Source organism: Plecotus auritus, assembly GCF_963455305.1.
Source record: "Plecotus auritus genome assembly, chromosome: 8".
NCBI lineage: Eukaryota > Metazoa > Chordata > Mammalia > Chiroptera > Vespertilionidae > Plecotus > Plecotus auritus.
In genome coordinates this window covers 7,450,944-7,469,310 of record NC_137782.1, presented here as the reverse complement: position 1 = coordinate 7,469,310, position 18,367 = coordinate 7,450,944, and the positions used below count along the sequence as shown (strand labels likewise).

General features: G+C 44.5%; 1 protein-coding gene across 29 annotated transcripts in view; it reads right to left on the bottom strand.

Annotated features, from left to right (window-relative positions):
- Positions 1-18,367, bottom strand: part of DTNA (dystrobrevin alpha) — a 332,992-nt gene that overhangs the window by 143,395 nt on the left and 171,230 nt on the right. The window contains exon 1 of one of the 29 annotated variants that reach the window (XM_080683232.1): positions 5,920-6,096. The exons of 23 other annotated variants lie outside the window; for them this stretch is intronic. The gene's annotated coding sequence lies outside the window, so the exon portion shown is untranslated. Of the gene's footprint in view, positions 1-5,919; positions 6,097-18,367 lie in introns of those variants that run through there. 5 more of the 29 variants (XM_080683223.1, XM_080683224.1, XM_080683243.1 and 2 more) reach the window with 5 other exon arrangements.

Here is an 18,367-nt window from a genome sequence, read left to right as displayed (position 1 = left end):
GTTCTTGCACTGCTTGTATCTAGAATGTTTAAGTTTTTTAAATTCTGCATCTGTTGACATGCTTAATTCAGTTGGATTGCAAGTCACCTAATTTTCCATAACATTCTTTCTGTACAGAAGGTGGCAATCCACCTACCTCCCAACTAACCCATATCATAGGGAAAAGAGCAGAACCCAGATGTGTACCTGACTTTGCTCTAGGGCCTGGTCGGGTTCTGTCTGGAACCATCCATGTGACCTTGAGGATTCTGCTACCAATCCCTCCCCTTAAATCTGGCCTGATTCCCCTTTCTGGCTGCCAACCTCTCACGAGCTCCCTTAGGTTGTGCAAATGTCAGAGCATTTAATTCCTAGCAAGACCACAACGAACAAATTGATATACTATTCAAATGCCCAGCCGGGAAAGGGAATATGCTTGCTCTCATAATAGTATCATTAGCAGTGTCATTCTTTGGCAAAAGGTCAGAGCTATGTAGATGTGTATATGGAACATTTCTATGAAGCACATTCTTAGAGATGAAAACTTCAAAGGTGCCAAACTGATTGATAGTATTGGGTAAAAAAGGAATTCCCTCAATTTACAATGGGCATGATCCTAAAAAAGCTGTACTCAAAACTTACAAAGAAAAATCCAAAGCTGCCCTAAAAATCTTACTGTTTCTGAGCAGTGCTATGCAAAAGGACATAAATACCAGAACACCTACTAAACCTTATTAGACAATAATAATTGCTAACATCTTACTAACATCTTACCAAATATCAGGTACTTTATAAACATAATCTCTTGATGTATAATAGACTTTCCATGGAGTAAGAGTAAGCTAGTTTAATGGTTGAGCCCCACTAACTATGGCTCTCTCTCTCATTAACTACTAGGGACCCAGTGCACGAATTCATGCACCTTGAAAGGAACAGTGGGCCGCGAGGCTGTGGTGGGCCCAGGGGCAGGTCTCGGCCCATCCTCTGCACCCCTGCCTAGCCCCTCCTGCTGCAGCCCTGCTCCTGCCACTGCAGCTCCTACACGCCGACGGTGTCAGCCCCACTTGCACCCATTGACGATGCAGAGTGATTGGGGCTGGCGCCAGCAGCAGGTGTGAGTGGCGGCTGCTGCCCCAATTAACCCTCAGGAGCAGGGGCAGGTGGAGAAGCCCTCAGAGGTGATCGGGGCCTTCAGCTGCTGCTCGTACCTGCTGATGGCGCCAAGTGATTGGGACTGGCACCAGACATTGGCAGTGGGTGCGAGCGGTGGCTCTGGTGCCAGCAGCAGGTGCGAGTGGGGCCAGCACCAGCAGCAGGTGTGAGAGCTGGGTGGGACCGTGGTGCGCGGGAGGAAATAATTTTCCGTAACCACCAGAGGCTCGCCCTGATGACAGTGACCGGCACCCCACCTTGGTCTGGCACCCCCACTCACCTGCTCCACCATCCTGCCGCGGTCAACGCCCGCCATGTTCCACACACGCACCCTGGTGGTCAGCACACATCATAGCGACCGGTTGTTCAGTTGTTCCACCGTTTGGTCTATTTGCATATTAGGGTTTTCTATATATAGATGGCCTTGGGAGATTACCTTACCTCTCTGGTCTTGATGTCTTCCTCTGTGTAATAAAGATGATACATACAAAAGTACCTGGCTCCTGAGGTTTTTGTAAGGACCAACAGAGATAATAACTACTTATATACAGGGGACATTTTATTTGCAACATCAGTTGTGAAGAGAAATGCGTATAGGGGGAAAAGGGATTCACCAGGATTTTGATCATGCCTGACATTTGTATATTTACATTAATTAGCTCAGCCAGTCTGCAGGAGGGCCCACACACACTGGCACGTGAGCCGAGACCCTGTCCTCCATACCGCGCTGCCTGTCCACGTTCTCCCTAAAGACGAAAAGTGGGGCAGCTGGGCAGCCACACGGCCACGCCTTTGACTCCTCGCCGCTGTCGCCTGTCAGCTCAGCAACATAAGCTGGTGCATTTGTTCCATTTCTCAGATTTTGTAACCATCACAGTAATGGAAAACTGGCACACATGTCTGGCTTTATTTGGTTAGGCTATCTTCCTCCGAGGGTGGTTGGGTCCAAGGCTCTGCAATGTTTAAAGCGTCTGCTGTGCACTGCCAGGCAGAACCACTTCCCCTCGAAGTATCAGTTTAATTCCCACCACAGTGTGTGACGGTTCATGTTTCCTACACCCTCCCTAACACTGGGTATTAACACCCTCTCCTCTTCCTATTTCCCTCTTTTAAAAATATGTGCTAAAAATTAAAATAGTATTTGTTTGTTTAATTTGTATGTATTTAAAAATAATTAGTAAAGACAATACCGAAGACACGATCCATGAAAGAAAGAACTAAGGAGATGGACGTCATTCAAGTTTAAAACGTTTGCTCTGTGAAAGACAAGATCGAGAAGGAGAAGACAAGCCCCCGACGGGGAGAAGTGTTTTCAGAAGACCCGTACTTTCATCAGGTTGCTCGTTTCCCTGCTGTTGAGCCCTTCTGTTAGAAACTGTTGTCCAAAACATACAAAGGACTCTGAAGCCTCAACAATAATCGAACAAACACCTGATTAAAATATGGCAATGCCCTAAACAGACACCGAACCAAAGAAGATATTCATAGGAAAATAACAGGAAAAGTTGACCACATTCCATGTCATCAGGGAACTGAGATGAAAACAACGATGAGATACCATCGATGGCACAGCTCTTAGAGTGGCTCCGGTTCAGAACGCCCACAACATCAAATGCAGGTGAGGAAGCCGAGCAGCAGGAGCACTTATTCACTGCTGGGGGGAATGCAGCTTAGTACAGACACTTCGGGAGACAGTCGATGGTTTCTTACAAAACTAAACATACGTTCACCATATGACCCAACAATCACATGCCTTGGTGTTTACCCGAAGGAGTCGAAACCTATGTCCATACAAAAACCTGCACATGGGTATGTATAACAGAAGCACCCAACTGTTGTTCAGTAGGTGAATGGAATGTCTGGCTCAGTGGTCGGCAAACCGTGGCTTGCGAGCCACATGCGGCTCTTTGGCCCCTCGAGTGTGGCTCTTCCACAAAATACCACGGCCTGGGCGAGTCTATTTTGAAGAAGTGGTGTTAGAAGAAGTTTAAAAAATTTGACTCTCAAAAGAAATTTCAATCATTGTACTGTTGATATTTGGCTCTGTTGACTAATGAGTTTGCCGACCACTGGTCTAGCTGATATTGAGTTATTAGCTTGATCTTCATTTATTTTAGAAATATTGTCTCAGAGCTCAAAGGTTATTATTAATTTTACAGATGAGACTACATAGTCAATATGATTCTTCCTTATCACGTTTGTGTTGAATATCTATCTCCTTAATAAAGGTAAATGTTTACAGATAATTATTTGTCAGAGAGGCTATGGAGCTCTAGAAATTAAAGCCAAAATGTTAAGAATTATTCATACACTACCGATCATCCAAAATTAACAATAAAGCATATTTAAACATATATTTAAACAAGGGATGAGAAAAACACAATTCAATTAAACAATATTGGAAAAATTTCTAATTTAAAGCAATGGCATCAAAAGTCACTTTGCCTCTTAACAATGTAAGTATCAAAACAACTATAAGTGGCTCTTCCACTTATATTATGGAAAATAGTGTGGAGTTAAAAAAAAACACACCCCAAAACTAAAAATAGAACTACCCTATGATCCAGCAACCCCCCTTCTGAGTGTAAACTCAAAGGAAATTAAATCAGTACCTGGAAGAGATATCTGCACTCCCATGTTTACTGCAGCATTAGTCACAATAACCAATATATGTAAACAACCTTAGGTGTCTGTCAACACATTAATGGACAGAGAAATTGCGGTACATACATACAATGGAATATTATTCAGCCTTAAAAAAGGAGATCCTGCCATTTGCAACAAGATGGATGAACACAGAGGACATTCTACTAAGTGAAGTAAGCCAGACATAGAGAGAAAAATACTGAATGAACTCAGTTATATATGGAATCTAAAAAAGTCAAATACAGAGCAGCGGAGAGTAGAATGGTGGTTACCAGGGCTGGGGGATGAGAGAAACAGGGAGATGCCGCAGTAACATGGGACGAGGCAGTCTAAAGGTCTGCTGTGCGGCCTGGTGACTATTGTTCGTACTGAGTACTGGACAGCTGGTGAGAGAGAACATTTCAGGTGCTCTCAGCATACACACAAACACATGATAACTATCTGAAGAGAAGATACGTTAATTAGCTTGACTATATTAAACATTTCACTATATATATCAAATCATTGTTATAGTCCCTAAAATATACAATTCTTGTTACAAAATAAAACTTAAGCCCAGCTGGCGTGGCTCAGTGGTTGAGCATTGATCTATGAGCCAGGAGGTCAGGTTTCGGTTCCCCATCAGGGCACATGTTTGGGTGGTGGGCTTGATCCCCAGTGTGGGGCGTGCTAGAGGCGGCTGATCAATGATTCTCTCTCATCATTGATGTTTCTATCTCTCTTTCCCTCTCCCTTCCCCTCTTTGAAACTAATAAAAATATATTTTTAAAAAAGAAATACAATTAAAATCACAGAGCATAAATGGACTTAATAAATCTAAGTTTCTCTTTTTGAAGAAAGAGTAGTTTGTGACTAAACTTGGGATAATGTATTGGGGCTTTGATCATGATCAGTGCCAATTAGTGGCAAATACCTGATTTTGGCTGAGGAAGCATTTTTCAAAGGCTCTCCTATAGGAAAACTCTCGGGGAAACCGGACAGCGGGTTGACTTGAATAACACAGAGGCTCTGCCGCTGCGGAGTTAGCTGCTGCCTCTACAGCTGCCAACTCAGCTTTGCTCTGCGAGCAGAGAAGTTGCAAAGGTTAGCCCGCAGAGAAAAAATGAAATCACCATGTCTTAGGAGAAATCCAAACATCAACATCAGGAGGAACCATGAGCAAGAGACCAAATAAGTTATTCATGAAGGAGTTTTCTCCTATCAAAGCCTCCCCCTCAGCCGGACGCAGGCTGCCAGCTGATCTGTAAACAGGGCAGGAGGAGGAGTCCCCGCCCTGGGGACTGATGCCTCGCGAAGCCACACCGAACTGCTTGCATTCTGTTCTCACCCGCCTCTATGCAAAACAGTTCACTTTATACTAACCTGTACTGTATTTACTTCTATTTTTAAATCCTTTCCAGCCGTGGGCAAACTACGGCCCGCGGGCCGGATCCGGCTGTTCTATCCGGTTCTCTTCTTCTCCCCTCCGCTCCTTTACTTTGAATTTATATTAGTTCACACAAACACTCCATCCATGCTTTTGTTCCGGCCCTCCGGTCCAGTTTAAGAACCCATTGTGGCCCTCGAGTCAAAAAGTTTGCCCACCCCTGTCTTAGACACATATGACCACCATGCCTGAAAGAACAGAACACTAATGGAAATAAAATATGTTGTGAAAAAGTGTAGAGAAAACAGAACTATTCGTTCGGATGAGGCTGGCCTGCATGTGATGAGAGAGGGAAAAAGCACAGATACAAGAAACACAGGAACGAACATGCAGGAGGACTGTCCCGCTGCTGAGTTTAGTGCGAGAGCCGAGCAGCTCTGGGCCAGCGCCCCGAGAAGGGGGCCTCGGAGAAAAGTGGACCCTTGAGAGGTACAAGGAACCCTGCTCAGCTGCGTGTCGGTCTGAGGACACTGCCTGTCACATTTCATTACTTCCTTTCCCGGTCCTTCCCACTCACTGGCACACACCCCCTCACACCCATTGCCACAGAACTAGAAACATTCCCAGCGCTTTCGATTTGCAAATTAACGACAGGAATTTGGAGGTGGGGGCGGTGGGGAGGGGGACAGCATGTGGGGGCGGCAGTGAAATGCCACCGGGCGAGTTATGCCAGGGAAGAGGGACGAGTTCGGTCTTACAGACCGGCCGTGCCTTACCTGGTTGTGCAGCTGACCGCCCCGCCGTGCCCCTAGCTCTTCCTCGGAAGCGCTACAGATGCTGAGCGCCACAGGATCTGACCTTACTCATTTCCCCAGGAGAAACTCCACAGTAACCTTTCACTTCAACAAAACGCTGTGCTCATTCTTCCCCTTGTACTCAACACACAGCAATCTAATACACCTCATCATGTGGCCCGTTACCATGGTAGCAATGAATCCAGCTGCGGAAATACAAAAGACTGACAAAAAAGTTGCTTTTCTCCCCTCCACCCACCCTGACAAAGTCAGATTTTTGTGTGTGTCTGGGTGACAAGTCGAATTTGAATATATTTTTGTTGCTGACTCAACTTCGTGGGCAAGACAAAAGAAGAAGAAGGAAGAACAGAAGTGTAAGAATAGGAGGTGTCCAAAGCACTGGGACCAGCTAATGAAATAAGCGCGTGCAGTTTTGAGTTGCCTCTAATCCCTTGGAATACTGATGATTATCTGCCGCTTCTGTTAAGCAAACGTTTTTAAAGGCCAGTTACCAGCTCCACAGGAAATACAGCAGTATCTCACAGCTCCTTTAAAAATCTAAAAACACATTCAACCACTCAGTAAACACAGATGCCGAAAACACCCCGTTAGTATGTGAAGGGCTAGTCTCCAAGGGCTTTTCTAGGGCAAACTGCTAATCACAGCTCAGAGGTGGGAGGTAAAAAGTTCCATTCTTTTGGCCACCAACACCCTGTGTGTTTAACCATTATTTAAACAGATTCGGTTTCAGTACTATTTAACGTGATCACAGCTTTGGATTTGTGGTGATACGAACTCCTGGAATCCACCAAACTCTATTTGGGCTTTTACACGAAGAGTGGGAGGTCTTTGGAGTGGGGACACTGTCGACTCTGAACAATCCTGGGACCCACTCCCCCAAACCAACAGCTGCATAATCAAGCTTTAAGGACCCCCCCCCCCCCAGTTTATTCCCAGCACTTTACGGAAGGCTGATGAGGGTCCTGGGGCCTGGGACACAGGGAAGGGCACAGTGGCTGTTTCTCGACGGATAAAGCAGGGGCTGAGTGTGCCGCCCCTCTCGTGGAGGGAACCTCCGTGGTGCGCGCAGCGTTCTCCGCTGGGCTGAACGCAGGAGGAATCTGCACAGGCTTCCCCTTCGTGTTCCACATGCACAGGGAGGCGGAGGAGAAGTGCTCTCGAGAGGAGCAATTGCGGAGTCACACAGACGTGGGTTTGAAACCAGACTCTCGCCCATACTAGTTTTGTGGTCTTGGGTGGATTATTCAACGTCTCTAAACCTCAGTTGCTCTTCTGTCAAGTCCCCACTTTGAAGAGTTATGAGAAGGATGAAATGAGGAAACCAGCAAGAACTGAGCTTTAAACACACCAAGTGCTCAACCAACTCTGGCTGGTGTTCTTTAGTGAAAATGTTCATGAGCTTTGAGGAAGAGGGACGATGAGAAAGCCCCCTGACACTTGACTTTCCCTTGCTGGTCCAACTGTCACTCCCAACCAGATACACACGATCAATCTCACCCTTCATAATATGAGTTTGGGTAGTGACACCATGTAAATATAACGATCATTTCAGACAAATACTGAGGCTTGCTTGCTCTCCCCTACAAACCATCTCGGAGGTTCTGACCAGTCAAAAGGTTGCACATAGTCCCAGTGGTAAGTGAATTAGGAGAGGAGCGTTCAACTTGAACGTTGATTTAAAGAAGATTTTAAACATAAAAATACACTCAGTAAAAGAGCCCATTTTGATATTTATGTTGTATTCTCAAGGAACAGTCTTTTTTTCCAATTAAAATGGGGTACAAGGAATTTTCATCATAAGAAGCTTCAGAATAAAAGCTATGCACCCAGGCTGCCTATTTAACAACTTACTGATGTCGGGTCACCAGGAGCCTTTAAAAGTTCCCCTTGATCTGTAACAAGAGCTGTAAACGGCTCACCAATACAGACCTTTCTCCACAGTCATCTACCTCAGGAAATTACCTGACACCAAAGCCAATTGCACAGGCACATTAGCATTAAGATCCCTTTGAAGACTTACATGCAAAGAGGCAGCCAGGGGTTTAAAAACAAAGCAAAGCAAAACAAAAACGTGACAGAGAAAAATTTTCATCATGGGAAGTTGCCAGAAAGAATACAATGAATGCTGCACGTTGCAAGGTTTCTCTATCATTAAAAAAAAAAATCCCTTCACCAGATCAGTAGAGATTATTAAAATAGTGTTGTGACTCATGATGGCACAGCCCTGTGAAGGTGTGAGGAAGGCAGAACAGCCAAAGGCTCCAGGAAGCACGGGCCCTGGACAATCCAGCCCTCGTCCTCTGCAGAGCAGCTGATGAGGGAAAGCCTCCTAGAAGCACAATTTGAATAATTCATAACTGTTCTCAGGTGTGGCTGGCTGAATAGCGACTCTCCCTGTTTGCTCTCATTTCTTTACCTTGAGCCTTTTTTTCTCCTACAGATTGGCCATGTACCTAATTGTTCTTCATTTTGTAAATCTAAGAGTCTACCATTTATTTAGTGAATGTAGCTGGCTACTGGAGCATTTCACATGGTCAGCAAACATCCTGTGTCAGGTGGTAAAGCGACTGGTTTGAATTCTCCTGAGCATTAGCGCATATGATGTCAGTATATTTGGTTTCACAAAGTTTTAAATCCTCTTTTGCAAATGTTCGGATTAACGTCTCGCTCAGTGTGAACGAACTTTGTAATCTGGGCTGGTATGACCCACTTAATTTCCTAGGAAGAATCCAATCACCTGGGGAGAAACAGTCCTGGCCACATAAAGCTTCGGAACGGACCAGGAAGCGGACTTGCCAAGCCCTGGGGCCGCCGAGAGGGGAGGGTGCATGGAGGTTATTTGCTTCACTGCTCTCTTCGGACACGAGGGCACCTAATTTCCCACAAACTCAAGGTCACAGAATGGGCTGTGAGGTCACAAGCCTGAATTAAGAGGCCTGGCTACAAAAAACCCTTGGCTGCTAATGTCAATAAAATGAAAACAAGACAAAACAATTGGAACCTCTGTAAATGCAATTTTTTTTTGGGGGGGGTCACATTTAAAAATATTTTTTTATTATACCACAAGTATTTTATTTTTTTTGGGGGGGGGACAAATAAGAAAACTTGTTAATAGCAACAATGACAAAAAGAGATTCTAATCTGAACAATTTTTGCAAGCACATAGTTTCTTAGGCCGCTTTGAACAGCTGACCGAAAAAATATTAATCGGATTAGTATCTACTCTATTTCATGAAAATTTCTTATGAGAGAACAAGGCTGTTGCAAGCTATCTCGATTTATATAACTCAATATCAAGATATTCTATTCTACCCTTAAGATGTTTTCGAAACATACATTGCTCTTTTGAATGTATTAATGGTGCTGTAAATAATAGGGGTTCTTTGTGACTTCTTGCTGTTGACACATCACAGAAAATATATATTTTTAAAAGCACTGTGAAATGGATGGCTACGTAACCTACAGATAATTTACTGTGAACCTTGAGTCATTTTATCCTGCCCACCTATGGAAATTTATTCCCAAAGGTAAAGCGTTATAAATAACATTGAAGCAAACATGATTCCACTCTCTGATAACCAAGATCTACATTTTGATGTATTTCTTTAACTTATGTATTAAAACTCTTGGATCAGCCGAGACCGGTTTGGCTCAGTGGATAGAGCGTCGGCCTGCGGACTGAAGGGTCACGGGTTCGATTCCGGTCAAGGGCATGTACCTTGGTTGCGAGCACATCCCCAGTTGGGGGTGTGCAGGAGGCAGCTGATCGATGTTTCTCTCTCATCGATGTTTCTAGCTCTCTATCCCTCTCCCTTCCTCTCTGTAAAATATCAATAAAATATATTAAAAAAATAAATAAATAAAACTCTTGGATCATTTTGAATATTGCTTTTTTTGTTTAATGAATGACATGTAAAATAAACACAGTATGGTATTATCTATTCTTTCAAAATATTTTAAAATACTTGCATAAAATTCTATTTGGATTCATCAGAATATATTTAGCCATCCTTACCGTTAAATATATATTTAGCTCTTTCCAGGTTTCTTCTTTTTATAAGCCATGTACCTTTATATATAAATTTTTGGTCATAATTTGGACAATTTCTTTTGAATAGATTCCTGTGGGGGTGAGGGCTATTGAGTTTAAGTTAGCAAGTCTAAGCACAGGATTTCAGAATTGGCAGGATGCGTACCTATAACTTCGTATAACACTTCACTGTACCGATGAGGAAACTGAGACTCACCGAGGTGAAATAACTGGCAGGAAGTCCTGACCTGAATTCTCCCAGGGCCAGGGCAGGACCTGGAGTCCTGGGTCAGCTCCCTGAGCTTCGGTAACATCACCACGCTGACTCTCAGTGGCGGTTCATCTCGGAGGTGCTCCCTCCCTGACCCACTTGGTACCATCTGTGGAACTCTACAATGTGCCCTGGGGTCCACGGCAGGGATGGGAGTTCCTTGGAGGTGGGTGACACTGGCTTTTCTGTCAGGGACAAGCCACAAGCCGGTGTCTCTATAGCCACCCTCCACTGGCAGCAAAAGTGAGGGGATACTGAGAAGCAGCAAACATCCTCACAGGCCAGAATTTGTCCTGAGGAGGACAAAATGCAAAAAGATTCCAAGAGAGTTGGGAGGTCAGGATGCTCATAACGTGAGTGCAGTGGTCGGCAAACTCATTAGTCAACAGAGCCAAATATTAACAGTACAACGAATGAAATTTCTTTTGAGAGCCAAATTTTTTAAACTTAATAACGCCACTTCTTCAAAATAGACTGGCCCAGGCCGTGGTATTTTGTGGAAGAGCCACACTCAAGGGGGCCAAAGAGCCACATGTGGCTCGCGAGCCTCAGTTTGCTGACCACGGCGTTCGTGAGCTCCAATTGATATAAAATTAGGAAGAGCTCTGAAGGCTCTGCATTCGTTTATGGCCTCGTATTCTGCCCAGAGGGTCTGTGTGTTGATGGCAGACTCCAGGTAACTCCCAGGGGGAGGGGAAGAAGTGGGGCCCGCTCTTCCCTTGGGACAGCCCAACCCAGTACACCAGGTGTGACTGCCTAGCCAGGATGGTGCCTCCATTTGAGCACATCTATTCTTTTTTAGCACGAGGGGAAGGGGAAGGACACGTCTGGAAATCAAGTCTACCTGTGAAGTCAAGGAAACAAGGAGACTCCTGAGACCTTGCTCTTGAGAGAAGTCATTTTCTTAGTCAGAAGACACAATACTCAGAGATCCTTGTGTGTGTGTGTTGTCTCTTGCATGTAGCTCATTCACGGGGCTCATTCTAAAATGAGACGACTTGTTCTAATTCAGTATGTTTTAATTAAGTGCCTCCTAAAAGCACATACAGTATAAAATGTTGTCAAAACATAGAAATGCCCTTCAACCTGGAAGGGGAGATAAGATATGGATAAAGACAATATAGCTGTAGATATAATAAATGAGAAAAATATAATTAACTGACTTGACAGTAGATAGAACATTTAATTAGTGTTGTTTAGCCAGAATATTGCGGGGGGGGGGGGGTACCCATTTAGGGTAGCCTAAGCTCGGAAAGCATTTGCTGTTGGGATGTTAGATACAGTTTCCCAGATTCTTTAACTTCGTGTTTACAGGCTTGGAATATATGAGCACGGCAAACATTCTGAAGGTCCATGAGGGATGCATATGTACCCCAAGAGCATAGAGTCTCCAGGGGTCCCCAAACTACGGCCCGCGGGTCACATGCGGCCCGCCGAGGACATTTACCCGGCCCGCCAGGTGCCGCTGCCTGTCCTGCTTAGCAGCCGACTCGTCCCGGGCCCGCAGTGCACACAGGAATTTGTTCATAGTTTTTTTTTTAAAACTACAGTCTGGCCCTCCAGCGGTCTGAGGGACAGTGAACTGGCCCCCTGTTTAAAAAGTTGGAGGACCCCTGGATAGACAGTGATGCAGATCAGATGCAGGTGTGATAGAAGCTGGGCTTCTCCCTTCCTTTCTAACCTCCCCTGGGAAAGGACACGTGGTGAAGTCATCAGGGACGAGGTGAGGGGAGAGGGCGGACGTAACTGCCTGTGAAGTGAAATGTGCATGTATGTTACAGGGAATGGCATGGAGAGGCCAGAGAGCAGATGCAATGCTGTGTACCCTGCAGGCCTTCCGTGGAACTTAATTATTCATGACAACTATGATGAAAATAAAGCCTATTAGAAAATGAGGCAACAATACAATTAAGGTAGGGCCGTGGGAAAACACAGAGTAAGAGAGAGTTGGAAAAGATGTCAGGTGAATTAGGGGGAAAGGTAAAAAGGTAAAAAGGTTCAAGAGAACACATAGCAAAACAACGCGGAAGGAGGGACAGAAAAGAACAGTGAAGAAGTACACCTTATTGAGAAAGTGGAACAAACCGAGATAAATAACAACCTAACATGGGTTGGAATGAATGGAAAAGGTTCGTGTGGTAAACACCTTTTATGTACATTGACTCATAATAAGGAGCCTGGGCACTCTGGACCCTCCTGGCAAATGCTCCATGGGCAGGGACCATTCCTCTGCATTTTGGAGGTGCCCGTTTATGATACTGAGGAGCTCACCAGAGCCAACCTGGGAGGTATTACCCGAGCTCCACGCCTCACATTGGCCATTCTCCATCAGGCCATTGCGTTCCGTTCACAGCCTCCCGGGACGTGTGAAATGGAGAAGCCACACCCCTCGGGGAAGGATAGCCCGGTGGGGGGGGGGGAAGTGACAGAAGCCTGTGCGGAGGCACTGAGCTGTGGAAAGGGTAGCTGCACGTAAATGACGTGAGCAGGTGCTCCTTCTCCACTGACGGCCCCGCCGTGGGCTCCTGCCAGGTGACACATTAGGAAGGCCCTCCGGACAGGACATCCTAACCATGACTTACAAGTAACGCGAGGCAGGAAGGCCTGGCATTCTGTGTTGTTCATCAGAAATCAAAAAGTGTTTTTGGAGGACACTTTACGTCCCATTCCATTTACAGCCTCCCAGGGACGTGTGAAATGGAGAAACTTAGTGTTTCTATGCACCTCTACACATACACTGAGCAGAGAGAAACACTGAACACACCCTTACCCTACCCCAACCCTAACCCCAACCCTAACCCTAGCCCAACCCTAACTGTAACCCTACCCCAACCCCAACCCCAACCCCAAACCCCAACCCTAACCCTAACCCTAACCCCAACCCTAACCCTAACCCCAACCCTAACCCAAACCCCAACCCTAACCCTAACCCCAACCCCAACCCTAACCCTGCCCCAACCCTAACCCTAACCCTAGCCCAACCCTAACCCTAACCCCTACCCCAACCCTAACCCTAGCCCAACCCTAACCCTAATCGTAACCCTACCCCAACCCCAACCCCAACCCCAACCCTAACCCAAACCCCAACCCTAGCCCCAACCCTAACCCCAACCCTAACCCTAGCCCAACCCTAACCCTAACCCTAATCCTAACCCTACCCCAACCCCAACCCCAACCCCAACCCTAACCCTACCCCAACCCTAACCCTAGCCCAAGCCTAACCCTAATCGTAACCCTACCCCAACCCCAACCCCAAACCCAACCCTAACCCTAACCCTAACACTAACCCTAACCCAACCCCAACCCTAACCCCAACCCCAACCCCAACCCTAACCCAACCCCAACCCTAACCCTAACCCAACCCTAACCCTGACCCTAGCCCAAACCTAACCCTAACCCAAATGGAGAAAGCCATTTGAGAGCACAAGTCCTAGCAGATTCTTTGTTCTGTATTCTGTGAAAATTATGTCAAAGATGTCAAGGTCCAGACCCTTTGCTTCTCTCATCATTCAGTCTATAGTCTGAGAAGACTACAGGGAAGGACATTGATTTTATGATTTAATGAGCTACTTCTGAGAAAGCTAGTGTTTCACCAGCTCATTAGAAACGTCTGGGATGGCTAGGGCAGAATTAAGGCTTGGGTCACCCAGCTGAAACTAACGTCAATGTTTCAGTTAGTCATTGATGTTCTTCAGACTCTCAGACACACCTCCACTGGTTACTAGGCAACCACAGCTTATTGAAGTTAGTATACAGTAAGCATAAACTTTGGGTGTGAGTATGAAAGGGATCTGAATATTTTAGTGAGAAGGCAATCATGAGCTGAACTAGACTATTATCTTCGTTATTAGGGAAGACAAAACACGAGGGCCTTGAACATCTTTCAGAAAGTGGATTAATAGTATTTTACTGAAAAGGCTTTGTGCTTACAAGTGACAACTACACACAACAGCCTCAGCACTGGACAATGCAGAAAATGTCAGCCATTTTTATCCAATGGAGGAATTCCTGTTAAGAACTGAGTTATGACAGAGATTGACAAGCCCTGCTTCTGAGGCCCCCTCACTCCTAGCATGATAGAAAGGGAGAATCCCAGAGAGAAGGAGAAGGTTTCTAGATTAGGGTCATTTTACCACTGTGTTTACTGTTTGCAAGTGTTTCCTGCCAGAGGAGAACTCAAGGTTCTGCAGAGAGGTGCCCGGGACTCAGGTGGTGGCAGGCCTTGTCTTCCTCAGGGTGGAACCCACATGGAGGCGGCATGTGAACTGAGGGCTGAGTCTGTGGCGGGATACACAGTAACAGGGTCTAGTCTGTTGAACCGGCCATGAGAGAGTCATTTGCTGTGGCTGACTGGGAAGAATGGAAGAATGCAGCCGTATCTGGGATGCAGCAAGGCTTTTTTCTCTCCAAATGTGTCTTTTTAGATGCTACTACCCTGGGAAGAAATTCAACTTCAGAAGGGAAACCATGTGACCCTGGAGTTTATATTTATTAGGAAGGCATGGTGTAATACAAAGACCTGTTCGGAGCCCTAGCTGGTTTGGCTCAGTGGATAGAGCATTGCCCTGCGGACCAAAGGGTCTCTGGTTCGATTCCAGTCAAGGGCACATGCTCAGGTTGCGGGCTCCATCCCCAGTAGGGGGTGTGCAGGAGGCAGCTGATCAATGATTCTCTCTCATCTTCGATGTGTCTATCTCTCTCTCCCTCTCCCTTCCTCTCTGAAATCAATAAATATATATTAAAAAAAGACCTGTTCTGAGAAAAAGACAGTCACCTTACTTACCTATGCAACTAGAATTGATATAAAAAATGCATGTATTTGTCTGAGTCTGCAAGCACATTATAAACACACACAATCACGGTAAACTTCCTAGCCCACTGTTACAGATTGTTAGGAATTAACCGAATAGAGAGGGACATTATTCTTCTGCTTTGATGATTTGAAACCATCAGATTCAAAGTTTAAGATTTTGCTAAAATGAACTATACAGATTCAAAAGTCTGATTTTAAAAGTTACAAGATCAATTGATGGTAAAATACAAGCTAAAACAAATGGTCACTCACATGAACAGACCAATATTAAAGCACATTATTATTAATTTTTGTAAACTCACCATAATCCTTAATTTTTGTTAGGAAAACAACACTGTTTTAAAAATTATACTCGCTAAAAAGAAATAGCATTATGCAAACTCTTCTGAGGAAATAAAGGGCCAATTGACCAACAAAGACAACTTAACAAGGCAGGAAAGAACTAGGAATGCCAATGGAATTCTTGTTTTTTCCCAAGATACCGTACAGTACTCAAAGACAGACACAGCAGTATACATACGCTCATACTGTAAAAAATTCTTTTCCGCCCTAGCTGGTCTGGCTCCTGCAGACTGAAGGGTCCCGGGTTTGATTCCGATCGAGGGCACATGCCCAGGTTGGGGGCTTGATCCCCAGTGTGGGACATGCAGGAGGCAGCGAATCAATGATTCTTTCTCATCACTGATGTTTCCATCTCTCTCTCCCTCTCCCTTTCTGAAGTCAATAAAAATATATAAAAAATTTTTAAAAAGATTATTTTCCACTTCTGTATTTTCAACACGTTATCCATGTAATAGTAGTAGACCAAAGACATAGCTATGTATCTTGTTGTTTTACTATGTCAGGTATTTATGGAATAACATGTTTAAAAGAAGTGGATATGTTACAATCACTTCAGATACCATTTTTTAGCACCACATTATGCTTGTCACTGCCTGAATTATTGTGGTATTTCCATTAAAGGGCAATTTGGGTTTTCACACAATTAAATATTCACAGTCATGCACACAAGAGAGTAAGCAGGATGCAGGCCAGGGGGACGGTTCTGGTTTGTTCAGCCGTATGTCTAGCACCTGGCAAAGCTCCTGTTAGTCACTTAATTCTCAGTAAGTATTTGATGAATAACAAATCTACTCCTACAGATTATAAATAAAAACCAAAATCAATCTTATTTCCACAATCTCTTCTCCTTAGACTCAAGACTTCTCCTGGGGGAAAATAAGATCAAGAATCTAGGAACACTGGCTTGTCCGTTGTTTGGTGGAGGGTAGCGAGGTGGAAGGAGATTCAGATGGGTCTTGGTCGTGGCTTTGTTGCTGATTGTTGGGATGGTAGATAACATCTCTGGGCCTCATCTTCCTCAAATGTAAAATTAGGGGGTTGCTGAGGTCTGAATGTTTGTGTCCCCCTTAAATTCACATGTTGAAATCTTAGTGCCCCACGTGGTAGTATTAGAAGGTGAAGCCTGTGGGAGGTTGTGGAGAGCGGCTACAGTGTTTGGACAGGTTCAAGCCTCGGACTAATGAGAGGGCACCATCCACTCGTAGCAAAGCCACGTGCAAGTCCCAGCACAATTATAGCCAAAGGCTATCGTGGTAAGCTTGACCTTATGGTCCAAACCTGTGGTCCCACGTGGCTAAGGGATATGGGCTGTGGGAGGTGCAGCAAGAAAACAAAGCTTGATCTGGTGCCTGTAATTGAGTAGATTCGAAACCCAAGAGAACGTTGTAAACATCTTGACCATGTCCTTACTTTGCCTCATGGCATCTGGTTATAAAATAAAGACTTGGCTTGCATAAGGTAGCTTTCATAAGCTACCCAGTCTCTTATATTTTGTTACAGCAGCCAGAATGGACTAAGACAGTGGTCGGCAAACTCATTGGTCTACAGAGCCAAATATCAACAGTACAACGATTGAAATTTCTTTTGAGAGCCAATTTTTTAAACTTAAACTTCTTCTAATGCCAATTCTTCAAAATAGAATCGCCTAGGCCGTGGTATTTTGTGGAAGAGCCACACTCAAGGGGCCAAAGAGCCGCATGTGGCTCGCGAGCTGCAGTTTGCTGACCACTGGACTAAGACAAGGGTCTAGGATAGACTTTCGAAAAAATATCCCTTATGAAGTCTAAATTCCATAATTATAATCTGTGGCAAATTTAACTGGGGTATTACTTGGAATAATTATACTTTATTTATCCCAGGCTCCCTGGTGCCTAGCCCAGAACCAGTGAACCTGAGAGATGTGTAAAATATAATTAACAAATGAATGGATAATCAGTACAGGTATAAATGTGTCCTAAGCATCATCAGAATTTTTCACAAAAGGAAGGAACCTTTCACTATGCATGCTGCTTCTTTCTTTTTCTACAATTAAAATGAAGTCAGAAGATAGCTGTTTGGAAATTTTGAGTTTTATTCATACCAATTATTATTTTTATACATAGTATTTGAATACTGTGATAAAAAAATTAGAACACATTTACGCACGCTCTTCAGAAGTGCTAATAGTATCGCTATGTCTAGGGAAATTTTTATTTTGCATCCTAAACCAACTCTTTCATAATTAGTCATAAATACTCATTTCATAAATATTCTTAAAGAGAAAAAAGGAAGAGAGACAGAATCCTTGCCTTTAAAACCTCCTTCTCTAGTGGTGATTCCAGATAACATGCAGCCCTGAAGCCCTATCAGCCCACAGTTTTGGACATCATCATTGCAGACACATGCTCCCATCAGTAAGTGAGGTTTGTGCATAAGTAGGTCTCAGCCACAAGATGCTACATCTCTGAAGCTCTCGTTGCACAGGAATAGGGCTAATTTTAGCCTCAACCTAAACATAAACTCATTTGCCAATGAGAAAAAGATCTGTAGACTTATAAATAGCTTACTCCTCAGGAAATATTTTAAATAGAAAGTTCTAGCATTATTATACAGGCATATTTGCATAGGATTAAACTATAGGGTCTTTTGGAGTGGCAGTTTGCTGCAGTGAAAAGATATGGCTTAACATTCTGGTTCTGCCATTTACCAGAAATATGACCTTGGCAAGTCACCTAAAGTCGTGGAACCCGAGTTTTCTTATCCAAATAAGGGAGAAATAATAGGCAATTTTAGGGGTTATTATGAAAGTTAAATAAGAGAATGTCGGTGTGGAGCATCTGCTTTGGTGGCTGGGACAGAGCGGCACACAGCGGCACAGGTCCTCTCAGTACGGCCCCTGCCCCATAATGGACTCTCTTTTTGCTTGTGGTGGCCGCAGTGTTATCATCTTCACTGGAACCACGCAAGCATATCT